Genomic DNA, 16841 nt, shown 5'->3' with positions numbered 1-16841 from the left:
TCACTGACAAGGCCGGATAAACAGAAGTTGTGGGATCAGTCTTAAGGAAATGAATGATGTAAGCGGAGGATGGGGGCAAACAATGGAATAAGGAAAAATATGGGGATTCAAACTGTATAAATTTCGAGAGTTTGTTGGATTTGGTGTGCATTTGTCATTGCCTTACCTGGCATTAGACATGGCACCCACTTGCAAGTGTACAAATAAACGACACTGTTTCAGATTTTTAGTCTCGGACTGAAATTATTGAAGTGAGTGAGCTTTTGTTTCTCACAATTGGGGGCTGTCTGGGATTTTCTTCCATCACCAGGGGGAGTGGCTGGCCTTGGACACTGGGAAGACGCGTCCCGTTCCCCATTGAGGAGCGGTCTCGTGTCCCGGTTTGGTCTGCTCCCTTGGGTGACTGGTGTGAATCCTACAAGAGAGACATCTGAATCAGACAGTGATAGGCGGTTGATAGACAATACGGAAAAAAGGGGCCAGGCAGCTCTGTGCACAGACCAGAGTAAGAAAATTGACTTTTAAGTATTGCCTTGGTGGCCGGGATTGAGTTTTAGTAGTTAATAAGGGACTAACGAAGGAACTCAATATGGATTGTGCTGTGGGTGAGGAAAAAGCCTCCGGAAAAACAGAAGGCGAAAATGATGGTAGCTACGGTTGATGAGGTAGTTAAGAGGAGAATGGAACCAATAGTGAGCAACCGGAGCAGCGGGTGGCAGCATGTAGGACAGAGAGGAAGAGGGAGAGGGAGAGGACAAGGGGGAGCATTTGATAGAGGGTTTGGGCGACAGGGGCAGAGATGGAAGTCTCCACAGGCAGGATGCTATTATTGTGGAAAGATAGGGCATTTTAAGCGGGAGTGTCCTGATCTACAAAGGGAAGAAAGGGCAATTCCGCTTATGAATTTTGATGAAGAATAGGGGTGTCAGGGGTTCCTGCCCTCGGGGGCCCACCAGGAACCCTTGATAAACTTGAAGGTGGGACCCTGTAGGGAGGAGGCAGTCTTCCTAGTAGATACGGGGGCACTACGGTCATCGCTGAATTTTAAAACAAAGAAGGTAGAAATGTCGACACAGTTAATTACTATTTTGGGGGTAAAAGGGGAAGCATTTACTGTTCCAGTATTTGAACCTATGATGATAGAAGGTCCTAAGGATAGGGTCACAGGGGAACTGCTGTATATCCCTGATATAGGAAGTAACTTACTGGGAAGAGACTTAATTATCCTCTTAGAACTAGAGATTGGAATTCAGGAAAAAGAATTAGTTGTACAACTGGCGATGTTGACAGAGGATGCAGAGAGAGAGATAGACCCTATTGTATGGGCTAGAGAAGGGAGTCGTGGAAAACTACAGATCCGTCCCCTTTTAATTTAAAACGGAAAGGGGACGTTGTCTATGAACGACAATACCCTATTTCCATAGAAGGTAAATGAGGACTGCAGCCAGTAATTGAGGGACTGATTAGAGATGGACTGTTGGAGCCATGTATGTCTCCTTATAATACCCCAATTCTACCAGTGCAGAAATCCGATGGAACTTATCGATTGGTGCAGGATTTGAGAACATTGAATCGAATAGTACAGATCAGGCACCCAGTGGTGCCAAGCCCCTATACGTTATTAAGTAAGATCCCTCATGATTACAGATGGTTTAGTGTGATAGATTTAAAGGATGCCTTTTGGGCTTGTCCCTTGGTGGAGGAAAGATTTGGGACTATCCCCCTATGAAATTTTATTTGGATTACCTTATCTGGGAATGAATGGAGAATTGCCAATTCCCGAAACTAAAGATTTGTTTTTAAAGAAGTATATACTGGGCTTGTCCTCCTCTTTATCTTTCCTCAGAAAACAGGGTCTATTAGCACAGACTCCGCCCCTTGAATTCACTGTTCACCCCATCCGGCCGGGTGATTGGATCTTAGTAAAATCATGGACAGAGACTAAATTGCAGCCGGACTGGGAAGGGCCGTACCAGGCTCTTTTGACTACCGAAACGGCAATAAGGACGGCGGAGAAAGGCTGGACTCATTACACTCGGATCAAAGGGCCTGTGGACCCTCCAGTTGAGGAAGAAGTCTGGACAGCCGAATTAACGCAAGACCCGCTAAAACTCAGACTAAAGAGACTTTGAGTAACTGACTATACAGTGGCGGCGCGAGCGCGGGATTATTTCTGTAAGATTGTATATTCAGCCTTTTTGTGCTTCAGCATGATGATTAGAATACTGGGAATGCTTCGAGTTATGATGCTAGCCCTCTTGGTATTGGGATTTTGTCAAATATCATTTTCATATGTATTATTAACGGTTCCTGAGTCTGATAATCCACAAGTAATAGACACTGATGCATGCAGCTTAGTAAATTGTGGGGATGCAGCTAATCAAAGACAGTACCACAGCTCAGAGATACATCTTAAGTCCTATGGGAATGGCCTCGGGGATGGTACCTGGTATAATGGTCTCGTCACAGTACACCGGGCCCCCTTCCGACCAGCTCGTGATTGTCTCGATAAGAAGTGTAATCCAATATACTTAACGATAAGGAAAACCACATGGCGCGAAGCAATTCTGGGGGGGGGGCACTTATGAGATACAATTAAATGAAACATTTGGGATTGAAGTGAAAACAAATGGGAAGGAGTTCGTGGGCTGTTGTTTTCGAATTAGCGTAGGACAGGGAAAACAGGTAGAATTACTGGATAATGAGATACAACATTTCACCCCTCCCGATGATCCTAAAGTAGTAAAAATTATAGAGGTAAAAGACTTGAAACAGACCATCGAGATAGAAACTGGGTACGGGGATGCAAATGCCTGGGTTGAATGGGTAAAGTATACTGTAAAACGGTCTGAACAAGAGCAATTGCTATGCATGTGCCTCTGGTAGGCCAGTGGCCCAGGTGGTTCCCTTTCCGCTCGGGTGGAAGCGAGACAGGAAGGGCATGAAATGTATGATAACCCTGTACCAGTATGAGACTGCATGGAATGATAGGAATTGTACCTCCCTATCTTTGATGTTCCCTCCCTTGGAGAAGAAAGATGTAAAAGGTGCCCCCCACATTTTCCGCCGCAGTTGGAAATCACACGTCGTGTGTGCGCAGGCAAGGTACAAGTTGATCGAGAGATTTGGGGGAGCTGAAATTATGTACAGAGATTAAGAATGTTACCGAAATGGAGAAGGGAGGGAACTACTCAGCACTAAAGGTTCCCCGAGCGGATTTGTGGTGGTACTGTGGAGGCAAAATATTGAGACCCACCCTACCTCCGGATTGGAGAGGGATATGCGCAATTGTATAATTGGCAATTCCATTTACCTTGGCATTTGAGAAGGGAAAGATCGTAAAGAAAAAGGGAAGGGGTAAGAGATAACTGTTAGATACTTCTTTTGATGACAGGATTTATCTCGACTCGGTAGGAGTCCCTAGGGGAGTACCTGATGAATTCAAGGCTCGTAACCAGATTGCAGCAGGCTTTGAGTCAGCTCTCTTTTGGTGGGTAACAATTAATAAAAATGTAGATTGGATAAATTACATTTTCTATAATAACAGCGATTTATCAATTATACAAGAGATGCAGTTAAAGGAATATCAGAACAGCTTGATGCGACAATAGGATGGCATGGGAAAACAGAATAGCCCTTGATATGATTTTAGCAGAAAAAGGGTGTGCGTGTGTGATGTTAGGAGGAAGCTGTTGTACCTTTATTCCTAATAATACTGCGCCTGATGGTTCAATTACTCGGGCCTTACGGGGATTGACTACTTTAGCAGAGGAACTGGCTGAGAATTCAGGAGTAGACACATCTCTCACGGGATGGCTTGAATCCTGGTTTGGAAAATGGAAGGGGGTGGTGGTTTCAATCCTTACTTCCCTGATAGTAGTAGTCGGGGTATTGGTGGCCATTGGTTGTTGTGCCATACCCTGTATACGAGGGCTCACCCAAAGACTGATTGAAACAGCCTTGATGAAACAGATGCCCCTAAGAGGGAATCAGACAGAGGAACTTTATCGGCTAAATAATGAGGAGATGAGTGAAACCAAGATGGATGAAATCTCTGAAATGATGCTTGCGAATTTTGGGAACGATGTTTAAAAAGAAAGAGACAAAAATGCAGAAGATAACAAATGGTAATGAAAAGAAAAAGGGGAAATTGTGGGATATAGGTGAATTAATGTTATTTCTGCAAATTATAAGTTCTGATACAGAGTAAATGAATTCACATTAGTCTGTGATTGTTTTCTCAGCTAGGAGCTGAGTTAGCAAAAATGGGAACTACATCGAGGAAGGACTTAGCATGAGATGTGATTACAGAACAATGGTAGAAATACAGGCACTGGATAAAATGCTGTGAAAAGAGGCCTTCATAAACATCTGTTTCCCACTTGCACAGAGACACAGGAACAAACCCCAATTAAAAGGGCTTAGTGATAAGATGCTGTGAGGGGCAGCGCAGATGGAGGGAGCAGATAATGGTAAGCAAAGGATGGGATGACGTCAAACAACTTTATGGGAGCCAGAGATAGACATTTTTCACTGACAAGGCCGGATAAACAGAAGTTGTGGGATCAGTCTTAAGGAAACGAATGATGTAAGTGGAGGATGGGGGCTAACAATGAAATAAGGAAAAATATGGGGATTCAAACTGTATAAATTTCGAGAGTTTGTTGGATTTGGTGTGCATTTGTCATTGCCTTACCTGGCATTAGACATGGCACCCACTTGCAAGTGTACAAATAAACGACACTGTTTCAGATTTTTGGTCTCAGACAGAAATTATTGAAGTGAGTGAGCTTTTGTTTCTCACATTTTTAAAGACCTTAACTTCACTGCTAATTAAGGGAGCGTTTACATATCCGATTGTACCTTCCCCAATCGGAACCTCCCATAAGGGACATAATTTTACATTTTCCATTATCTCTGCCCCCCCTTTACGTGTGGTGGCTCGAGTGATTCTGAGCGCTCTTTTAGTTCAGAGTCCGTTTCCCTTTCTGTGTCTGGACTCGGTTCTACTTCGGGAGCTGTAGTCTTGTTCCGGGGAGTAGTATACGGGGGCGGCAAGTACGTTAAGGGATCCCATTGTGGCTTCCCTTGTTCATTCTTTTTCTGTTCTTTCCCTGATTCCTCCGTGTTCATGGGACATAATTTTACTCCCACGCTCCTTATCTAACATGCCGCATAATCGGACTCTTTTTGACTGAATGGTTCTTTTCGATTGACATATATATTAAGATCTTGACACAGCCAATCCTCATCGGACCCATATTTGGGCCAAAAAATACCAGACTCCTTAATGCTTTCTCTAGTCCAAACGAAACAACAATAGTTTATCATCGTAGCCTTATCCTTCTCCCGCGTCCGGGAGATGTATTCCCAATTACCCAACATTCTCCCCAAAGAACTGTCGGGCGGGATATATCCCCCTTTAAAGTTATTTACAGATCGATCGTTACACAGGCAACTCCTCGTGCCTCCCATTGTTGCTAATTTAATTAATCTTAACGAGGTCCGGTGTCACCTTCTTCCACACCCCCTTCAGGATCCTGACTAGACACCTTACTCGTCCGATTAATTTGACCAATTATATGCTTTTTGAGACTTCAACTGTTCTCCATAAATCACTTTTATGTAAGGATAAAAGAGATTAGTTAGAAACTAGTAAGACAGTCATGACCTATAAAAAGAACAGGAGTGAACATTTTGTTTCATAATCTGAAAAATCCTTAACCTTAAAAGAAATCATGTTAAAATTTCCATAGTAGAAATCAGATTCAAAACAGTTCCGGATCTCAAGCTCCAGGGAATAAAGCACAAACATTCAATCACCAACAAACAAATGTGCATTCAAACCGAATCACAAAGGGTTAAACTTTCTACTAGCTGTACAGCACTTTTCTCTCTCTTTCTCTCTCTCTCTCTCACACACACAGACACCGTGTCTCACAGACACTGACTCCTCTAGCTTTTGAATATTTGTCTGGACGTCTGGCCATAAGTTAGTTACGAAGTGCACCCTCAGTAGCCCTTCAGCTACTAGCCCTTCTGACACGGGCTGTTTTCCATTGTCATATGCTTTATTTTATATATCGCCAATTCCCCATACTTTCCGTACATCCCGACCACCAAGGCAATACTTAAAGGTCTCTTTTCTTACCTTGGTCTGTGCACAGAGTTACCTGGTCGTTTCAGTGCGCCCCGTCTTGCGGCAATTCCTGCAGCAAATACCGCTGTCGCCGGTCGCCCGGATATATCCTTTAAGATCTTTCCGTACCCGAGTCTTGTGCACAAGAGTTGCCCGACTGAACCCGTCGCGTCTGCCCACCTTGTTTCCAGGGTCTCCCAGTCCGGATTGTACTCGCCCAAACTGCGAACGGCAAACAAGGGAGTCGGAGATCACCGAAATCGGCAGGGTGCACCTTCCCCATTATCCCAACAGTGTCTAGGGGTTGGAGTTTTGGATCCCGGGCGAGGCCCCCAATTGTGAGAAACAGAGCTCACTCACAAATCAGCCTGAGACAAAGCCTTGGAAACAAGAACAATTTATTACAGCCTTGCAAGTACCGGACGCCTCTGCAATCAAGCAAAAATGCACACGTAACAAAACATGTATACTTTCTTTGTTCAGTTTGCAAGTTGCTGAATCACGCCTCCCTTTTCTCATTGGTCTAATCTCATCCTATCATAAGCCGGTTACCTCACTTGTTTTTTTCTCTAGTTATTTTCTTATCTGGCCATTCTGCTGTCCTTGTATGTCTGCATTCTTTGTTCCTTGTTTGTTACAGCTTGTTCTTTTATCCAGTTTCTTTTATCATACTATAAGCTTTATTGTGAAATGCCCCTGCTGCTTCTTTTGAGGTCAGCTACAACCCTTCATAGTTATTTCCTAGCTTAAAACTATTTTCTTTAAAAGACCCTCCAAAGCACAACCCCCCCCATTCCCCTACATTTACCCCTTTACCTAACACTATGGGCAATTTAGCATGGCCAATTCACCTGACCTGCACATCTTTGGACTGTGGGAGGAAACCGGAGCACCCGGAGGAAACCCACGCAGACACAGGGAGAATGTGCAAACTCCACACAGTCAGTTGCCTGAGTCGGGAATTGAACCCGAGTCTCTGGCACTGTGAGACAGCAGTGCTAACCACAACCATTTGTATAATGTCCCACCTCTGCAACATCCCACCCCTCCCCCCCACCCCCCCCCCCCCCCCCCCTGCAGAAACTACATTTCTAACCTCCTATAATCTATATTCCTCTTCAAATTTACAAAATGTTACATTAAGTGGACGAGGAACGGAATTTTCCTACTTCAATTGAAATGCATATACAGGAACTTTGAGATCTTGAGATAATTCATGTTTGGATTACCGACAGTGTTCTGTAAATGTCAGGTTGGACTGAAGTAGGAAGAGACTGATGCCCTGAATCTACAAATCCTCTCTGTGAGAAAATTACTAGTTTGCTGCCTCTTGGAAGATCTGGATGACAGCAACTAAATTTCAAAAGTGGAATATGAACAAGGGTGACAGCATCATCAATTTATTTAAAGTTTTAACCCACTTGTTTGGATTAACCTTCAACAGACCTTAGGAAAAAGACTTTAAACATTTTCACTCAGCAAATAATTGAAGTGTTGAACGTTCACTGCTGAGAAATGTGATGATGGCAGGTTCAATTGAGGTATTGGATGATGATTTGGAAATAGTCCCCAAGGATATTGGGAGAAAAAACAAGACAGTGGCACTAGATAATTATGCTCAGTTGAAGAGCTGGTATGGGGATGATAGGCCAAATTGCCTACTGCTCATAACAATTCGGTGATTCTATGAACTTGAAACCATCTACCACACCCTACCCCCAGCCGAGCAGCTGATCCAAAGCTACCCATTTTTTGAGTTAAACCTTTGCTCTTTCTTTGCTGCATAAATATATTCTGTTTGCTGTAGTTTATTTGTAGATAAAAAACGTAAGTCCAGACCAACTTACACATGAGTGGCTGGCATAGTGGTGTTAATAGTATCAGATCAGAATGAAGGTACGCAATCATAGGGCAGACTTGTTTGGGGTCTGTGTTGCTGTGGTCAGTTGTTCAATTTGGGGAGGTGAAGAGGTATGAGGAAAGACCTTCATGAGGGGGAATTAGGAAAGGGGTCTGTGAGCAATGATCAATATCACCATTTCTGCCTGATGTCTAAGCAGGCTAACCTGCTGGGCTTTCCCCAAGTCCTTCACCCTCTCCCGTCTGTCTACAGATTGTGGCACAATCTACATTCATTAAATAGTCAACGTCTGTCAATTAACATAGAGATTAAAAGTGAACTGAACTTTAACAAATAGATGAATGATAAATTTAGAGCTAACAATTTGCAGAAAGTAATGTGAAACTTAAAAAAAAGATTAAAAGGTGAAAGTAGAATTTACCAATGCTGAAATATAATATATAATAAAAGAATAGGGGCTTTTCCACATTTATAAGGCCTTATCTTTGTGACCTGCTTGGTTGAGTTGACCTGCTTCCTTTCTAGAAACAGAAGTTCAGGGACAGCAAATCAGTGAGTCCATGCACTGATTCGATTATCTGCTTGACTTAGAGTCAGAGAGTCATAGAGATGTACAGCATGGAAACAGACCCTTCAGTCCAACCCGTCCTTCCGACCAGATATCCCAAGCCAATCTAGTCCCACCCTGACCATATCCCTCTAAACCCTTCCTATTCATTTCCCCATCCAAATGCCCCTTAAATGTTGCAATTGTACCAGCCTCCACCACATCCTCTGGTAGCTCATTCCATACACATACCACCCTCTGCATGAAAAAGTTGCCCCTCTCTTTTATATCTTTCCCCTCTCACCCTAAACCTATGCCCTCTAGTTCTGGACTCCCCAATCCCAGGGAAAAGACTTTGTCTATTTATCCTATCCATGCCCCTCATAATTTTGTAAATTTCTATAAGGTCACCACTCAGCCTTCGACGCTCCAGGGAAAACAGCCCCAGCCTGTTCAGCCTCTCCCTGTAGCTCAAATCCTCCAACCCTGGCAACATCCTTGTAAATCTTTTCTGAACCCTTTCAAGTTTCACAACATCTTTCCGATAGGAAGGAAACCAGAATTGCATGCAATATTCCAACATTGGCCTAATCAATGTCCTGTACAGCCGCAACATGACCTCCCAACTCCTGTACTCAATACTCTGACCAATAAAGGAAAGCATACCAAACGCCTTTTTCATTATCCTATCTACCTGCGACTCCACTTTCAAGGAGCTATGAACCTGCACTCCAAGGTCTTTTTATTCAGCAACAATCCATAGGACCTTACCATTAAGTGTACAAGTCCTGCTAAGATTTGCTTTCCCAAAATGCAGCACCTCGCATTTTTCTGAATTAAACTCCATCTACCACTTCTCAGCCCATTGGCCCATCTGGTCCAGATCCTGTTGTAATCTGAGGTAACACTCTTCCCTGACCACTACACCTCCAATTTTGGTGTCATCTGCAAACTTACTATCTGTACCTCTTATGCTCGCATCCAAATCATTTATGTAAATGACAAAAAGTAGAGGACCCAACACTGATCCTTGTGGCACTACACTGGGCACAGGCCTCCAGTCTGAAAAACAACCCTCCACCACCACCCTCTGTCTTCTACCTTTGAGCCAGTTCTATATCCAAATGGCTAGTTCTCCCTTTATTCCATGAGATCTAACTTTGCTAATCAGTCTCCCATGGGGAACCTTGTTGAACGCCTTACTGAAGTCCATTTCGATCACATCTACTGCTCTGCTCTCAGCAATCCTCTTTGTTACTTCTTCTTGAATCTATCCCAGTTGCACTTGCCTGAACTGAGCTAAGTGCCTGACCTCTGCCTGTTGTGAGCCACAGGCTCAATTGGATGTACTTGCTAATGCTGTTCGGGAGGGTTTAAACTAATTCAGCAGTGGGGTGGCAGCCTAAACTATCGTCCTAATGTCCAGGAGGTTGAGAGTAGTGAGGTCAGAAGTAAGGTTTCAAGGTCACAATCGTGCATTGGCAAGCAAGAAGGTGGTTTTAAAGTGTGTCAACTTCAATGCCAGGAGAATCCAGAATAAGGTGGGTGAACTTGCAACATGAGTTGGTACCTTGGACTTCGATGTTCTGGCCATTTCGGAGACATGGATACAGCAGGGATAGAAATGGTTGTTGCAGGATCCAGGATTTAGATGTTTCAGTAAGAACCGAGAAGGTGGTAAAAAAGGGGAAGGTTTGGCGTTATTAGTCAAGGACAGTATTACGGTGGCATGAAGGACGTTTGAGGATTCGTCTACTGAGGTAGTACAGGCTGAGGTTAGAAACAGGAAAAGAGAAGTCACCCTGTTGATAGTTTTCTATAGGCATCTGAATAGTTCTAGAGATGTAGAGGAAAGGATAGCAAAGATGATTCTGAGGGCATCCTTCAGCAGGGGACCCCCAGCTTCTGTCGCGACGCAACAGATTTCTTAGCATCCATGGACTTGTCAAACTGGGAACATTCCTCGTCACAATGGACAATTCAGCATTCTATAACCAGTATCACCCATGATCGCTGCAGCAGCCTCAGTACTCAACACCAACTATTGCCAATCTCCGGACACCATCCAACAACTTATCTCCTTCATCCTCAACCACAACATTTTGACAACCAGTTCTTCATCCAAACACATGGAACAACCATGGGGACCAAATTTGCACCTCAATGTGCTAATATTTTCATGCATAAGTTCAAACAAGACTTCTTTGCTGCACAAGACCTCTAACCAACATTATACACCAGAAATTTTGACATTTTCTTCCTCTGGACCCATGGCGAGGAGTCAGTGAAACAACTACAGGGTGATACCAACGAGTTTCATTCCACCATCAGACTTACCAAGAACTACTCTTTATTATGTACCTCATTGTTGGACACATGCATTTCCATCAAGGAGGGGCACCTCAACACCTCACTCTAATGTAAACCCACAGATAACCTCACAATGCTACACTTCTTTAGCTTCCATCCTAAACATATTAAAACAGCCAACCTCTACGGACAAGCCCTGTGCACACACAGGATCTGTTCAGATGAAGAGGAATGTGACAGAACCTGAGAGAGGTCACGGATGTCCTCATCAGACACAGTATGATGCTCAACTCATCGATCACCAGTTCCAATGTGCCACAGCAGGAAACTGTAATGACCTCCTCAGGAAACAGACATGGTTGCAACCGATAAGATGCCCTTCATTGTTCAGTACTTCCCAGGAGCCAAAAAAACTATGCCATTTTCTTCACAGCCTGCAACACATTATCAATGAGGATAAGCATCTTGCCAAGACCTCCCCTACGCCTCCACTTCTCATCTTTGAACAACCGCCAAAACTTAAACAGACGATTGGCAGGTACTCATGTAACTCGGCCAACATTGTCTATGGCATACGCTGCAAGTAAGGATGCCCTGAGGCATGGTACATCGGCGAGATCAAACAGATGCTAGGACAATGGATGAATGGACACCGCACAACAATCAACAGACAGGGCTGCTCCCTCCGATTCGGGAGCATTTCAGCGGGTCAGGGATATTTGATGTCAGACTGTCGGGTGACCATCCTCCAAGGTGGACTTCGGGATAGGCAACAATGCAAAGTAGCCAAGCAGAGGCTGATCACCAAGTTTGGTACCCATGAAGATGGCCTCAAAATCTTAGATTCATGTCACACTACAGGTGACTTCACTACACTATATACTCTTCCTCACACATGTATGCGCATACACATGCGAGCACACATAGACACATTCTTACATACTCACAGACTCTCGCAGACCCTCTCTCATACACACATGCTCTCTCTCATACAAACACACACCGCACTCATGCGCACGCACATACCCTCTCACAGGCTTATACTCCATCACACCCACACACACACTATACCAAGCTTTCACACATGCAAACACACACTCTCTCACATGCACTCACACTCACACTCACACTCACACACTTACATGCACACATTCACTCTCTCTGTCTCTGGCCCATGCACGCACACACACGCGCACGCATATAAGTCTATGGGGGTGAATTTGTGTTTGCAGAATTATATTTATAGATACATTCTATTTTGCTCAATAACTGCACAATCTGCAAGCAGTCAATGCAGGCAGTCAATCCATGTAATATTTTGTAAATTCCATTTTGGAAATAGAACCAGTCTGATTCAAGATTGGGATACCGACAGACTCTGACCTCACACATTTAATGCATTGTCTGAGCTGACATGTTGCCTTTTGTTATGAAACCTTGTTATCTCGAGAAGGTGACTTAAAAGAAGTTCTGGGATTTACATATTAATGAACTGAAACCTGCAACCCATTCTAAAAGATGAAAAGACTTAACAATCCAGGTTTGTTCAGTTGCTTGACACTGCAATCTTTTGCTGTAAATTCTGTGTCTTATGATCTTATATTCCACAACCACCTGGTGAAGGAGCATCACTCTAGAAGCTCCTGCTTCCAAATAAACCTGTTGGTCTATAACCTGGTGTTGTGTGATTTTGAACTTTGTCAACCCCAGTCCAACACCGGCTCTTCCACATCATGACTTGTATTTCTTAGTCAGCAGCTTGTGAGTATAAGTCCCAAAACAGAACCTATGAATATGCAATCTAGCCTTTTGCTCCAGTAAAGTACTGGGTAAGAGTCACATTCCTTGAGATGCTTTCCTTTAGACTGAGCTTCTGCCTGCGCAGCAGATGAAACTGAATGATTGCTTGCTATTAGTTAAAGAAGAATCTGTGTCCTGACCTATCAACGGATATGATTGAGTTGGTGTAATTTGTGACTTTGTTGATTACAAATTGGCTTCCACATTTCCTACTGAAAATGTGTTGCTGGAAAAGTGCAGCAGGTCAGGCAGCATCCAAGGAGCAGGAGAATCGACGTTTCGGGCATGAGCCCTTCTTCAGGAATGAGAAAAGTGTGTCCAGCAGGCTAAGATAAAAGGTAGGGAGGAGGGACTTGGGGGAGGAGCGTTGGAAATGCGATAGGTGGAAGGAGATTAAGGTGAGGGTGATAGGCCGGAGTGGGGGTGGGGGCGGAGAGGTCAGGAAGAAGATTGCAGGTTAGGAAGGTGGTGCTGAGTTCGAGGGTTGGGACTGAGACAAGGTGGGGGGAGGGGAAATGAGGAAACTGGAGAAATCTGAGTTCATCCCTTGTGGTTGGAGGGTTCCTAGGCGGAAGATGAGGCGCTCTTCCTCCAGCCATCGTGTTGCTATGGTCTGGCGATGGAGGAGTCCAAGGACCTGCATGTCCTTGGTGGAGTGGGAGGGGGAGTTGAAGTGTTGAGCCACGGGGTGGTTGGGTTGGTTGGTCCAGGTGTCCCAGAGGTGTTCTCTGAAACGTTCCGCAAGTAGGCAGCCTGTCTCCCCAATATGGAGGAGGCCACATCGGGTGCAGCGGATGCAGTAAATGATGTGTGTGGAGGTGCAGGTGAATTTGTGGCGGATATGGAAGGATTGCACTTCAGAAGGATTACTTGGCCATGAACCTGGTGGAATATCCTGAAGGTGGAACAGGTGCAATCTAAATGTTGGTCTTTTAAACTGTCTAGTTTTCCTGGATAACTATTCAAGTAAGTAAGTTGTTGCCCTCGAAAGATTCCAGCTTTCATTCAGAATTGCAGACTTCTTTCGTGGGAGCCAAATGCCGGGTAATTGCTCATTTGATATTCAAACTTACTGGGAATTTACCTTGTAGTCATTATATTGGGACTTTCACAGGGTCCCAATGTGCATCTTGCAGAATACATCCGATCTGTGCAAAAATAAAAGCAAGTTCCCCATGCATAGGTAAGAGTGATACGTATTTTGCTTGATCTGCATTTAAATTTCAACCCAATTTAATTTTACAGAGGAGGTACTATGATTTCTAGTGAGGTGCTAGCAAAGGTCTCTGTGCATCTGACAGCATTCCATTTGCAGTTGGCAGTGTCCAGTGGCCTGACATCCCTTAGGAAAATCATCTGACTCACTTAGTAATGTACAAACCTTTGGGTTCTCCATCGGGGTGAGTGCCACAGATTCCCAGTAACTGGGACAGACGTCTGTGTGCATATGCATTGGTACACAGGAATGGGAGGTCATTCAGCCCCTTCCAGCCCGTCCTGCTATTCTATGATTTCATGGCTACTCTGTTTGTGTGAGAAGCTCAGAATTCCAGTTACTGAACTTTGCCACATGGACCAGTGCCCTTACATCCAGGGAAAATACAATTTTCATTTTATCAAGCATTTGAGTCCCTAATGGGAAATATTGCCATTTTGCAGCACAAGGCAACTGCAAAAAAGAAAGCTTTTTTTTCCCAATTCTTGTCCAGGCAATAGTGGTGATGCAAAGTACCTCAGGCAACCATGAACCTTCCGCAAAATAGAATTTCCTTACCAATTGCCAAAATATGTTTGTTAATGAGTTATATCTGATTTAGTTTTCACCTCCAGTAAAACCTACAATAAAAAGTATTTGACAGCTTAAAACAACTTCTCCTGCCCAAAGGAAAAACAAATCATGATTTTCCTTTGATAATAAACAAAGTGGACTTGTTTGAACACTTGATTACACGTTGAACTGCATAATAAGTGAAGCAATTCAAAATCTGGCATTGTTACACAGTAAGTTCAGTCCTATTATATCTCAAGTACCATGATTCTGATTGTCCACAGTACAATTTGATCATAGAATGTTGCCACATTGAAGGAGAGCATTCACCCCACCATGTCTGTCCTGGAGTTTTTAAAGGGTTGTCAAATTAGTCCCACAACTGTGCTCTTCCACTGTAGCTCCATAGTTTTCTATTTATCACATTGCATTTTTAAAGTTAATATTGAATCTGCTTCCCCCATCATTTCAGTCTGTGAACATCAGGTTAGAACAACTCACTGCATTTTTTTATTGTCCTTAACTCAAATCCAACTCTTTTTCCAATCACTCAGTATCAATGACCTCTGGTTACCAACCCTTTTCCAGTGGAAACATTTCTCCTTATTTCCTCTGTCAAAACCCTTCATGATTTCGAATAAGTCTATTAAATCTTTGCATAACCATCTCTGCTGAATGGAAAGTAATCCCAACTCTCCAAATCTCCTCATGTAACTAAAAATTTAGTATTTCTTCTTTGAACCCTGTGAAAGATATTCACATCCTATGTAAAAAATAGAATCTAGAATTAGCCATAAGTATTCTAGCTGGGCCCTAATCAGACTCCCTAGTTGGGAATGGTATAGTGGTTAACAGTGCTGCCTCACAGCTCTAAGGATGCAGGTTCATTTCTGGCCTTGGGTGACCATCTGTGTGAGATTGCAAGTTCTCCCTTTGTGTGCATGGATTTCCTTTGGGTGTTCTGGTTTCCTCCCACAGTCTGTAGATAAGCAGGTTAGTGGATTAGCCATGCTAAATTGTCCCTCAGTGTTGAGGATGTACAGGGTAGATGGATTATACATGGTAAATGCAGGTTCCATGCTCTTCAGAGTGGTCCGTGCACACCTGATGGGCCAAATAGCCTCTTTCTGCACTTTAGGGATTCTCTGGTTCTAATCAGTGTTTTACAAAGAGCTCTTACTCTATAGGCTTGATTGAAGGTGGCTGTGGAGATCTGACCTGATGGCTGGAGAGCTGGCAAGAGACCCAATTTGCCTCCTCCAGGAAGACTCGCACAGGCACTTAATTATCCATGAGCGGGTCTTTCCCAGAATCGAGTGCCCTGTGGCCGGAACTCCCACCTACCAGAAGCTACTGGTCATCCGGAAGTTGACAGTTCTTTTGATTAGCATCTTATGGGCCAGGCCAGAATCCCTCAAACATTTCAAGAAAGTAGCCCAGACCCTAACTTTGCTAGTTGTTTTAAGCAGGTTTAGAGTGAATATTCCAGGAGTGATGCAAGTGGTCAAACCACTCAGTTATAAACAAAACAATTAATTTATAAGATTACCGAATGAAATACAAACAAAGAGGACAGAGTATAGAATAACTTAACCTATCCAAAAACCCAACAGGTTATCCCAACTTAGTGATGCTGTTCCAAATACTTGCAAAAATCCCCTTAAACATGCCTTGGCACAAACGAAAAAATCAAACGCGGTATTATAGGAGAGATGTCAGAGCAAAGGAGGATCAGCATGGACCTGCTTCTTTGGGTCTAGCAGCTTCACGACTACTTGCTAAAGCCAAAGCAAACCCGAGAAAAGCTGAGCTAGGCAAACTGGCCACTCCTCTTTCATTATACAAATGTCTTGTTTAAACTTGAAAGCCACTTTTCTGAGGCAGTATCTGTTAGCTATAAACAAATTGGCACTAAAACCCATCCTTGCCAAACCTTTCAGCATTGCTGCTTTTATGAGCTCTCTGAAAAGAAAAGCCAAGGACAGTATAACCTTGTTAAAAGAGCAGCATCGTCACAAGCAACAGTACTGTGGAAAACATGGCCACTGCTGAAATAATACCTACTGGAGATTCAAGAAGCAACCCTACCAATAGCTTAGAAGTCATGGAGGTGGGGTGTGCATGTTGCTGGGAGAGGGATATCTGTCAGTGGTCAGCAACAAGGGTAGGAGGATAGCTGCTCCACTTCCAGGTGTTGTAGGTCTTGATTAGGCACTTATGTTTCTTTGAAAGAAGGACCTCCTCAAAAGTCTGCAAGCAGGGTACACACTTTTATCTACTGCACCTTACCACATATTGACAGGCACATCTGGTATTGTCTTAATGTTACAGGATTATGCTATGACAACATGGTCATTAATTAGCCAATTAAAGGGTTCAACTGCTGGCTGACAGGAAGTCACAGAAAATGTAGAAA

At 43.7% G+C, this 16841-nt stretch overlaps 1 long non-coding RNA gene across 1 annotated transcript in view; it reads left to right on the top strand.

The window, feature by feature from the left end:
• Positions 1-4719, top strand: part of LOC148151871 (uncharacterized) — a 28421-nt gene extending 23702 nt beyond the window's left edge. Inside the window, exon 3 of the long non-coding RNA XR_015760135.1 lies at positions 1847-4719. This is a non-coding gene — a long non-coding RNA (uncharacterized LOC148151871). The remainder of the gene's footprint in view (positions 1-1846) is intronic.
• Positions 4720-16841: the final 12122 nt, after the last annotated feature.

The sequence above is a fragment of the Chiloscyllium plagiosum genome, unplaced genomic scaffold (assembly GCF_037043375.1).
Source record: "Chiloscyllium plagiosum isolate Xiang-an unplaced genomic scaffold, Cpla_swu_hap1 HiC_scaffold_2, whole genome shotgun sequence".
Taxonomy (NCBI): domain Eukaryota; kingdom Metazoa; phylum Chordata; class Chondrichthyes; order Orectolobiformes; family Hemiscylliidae; genus Chiloscyllium; species Chiloscyllium plagiosum.
Note: the sequence above shows the minus strand (reverse complement) of the source record. Positions and strands in the feature narration are given on the sequence as shown.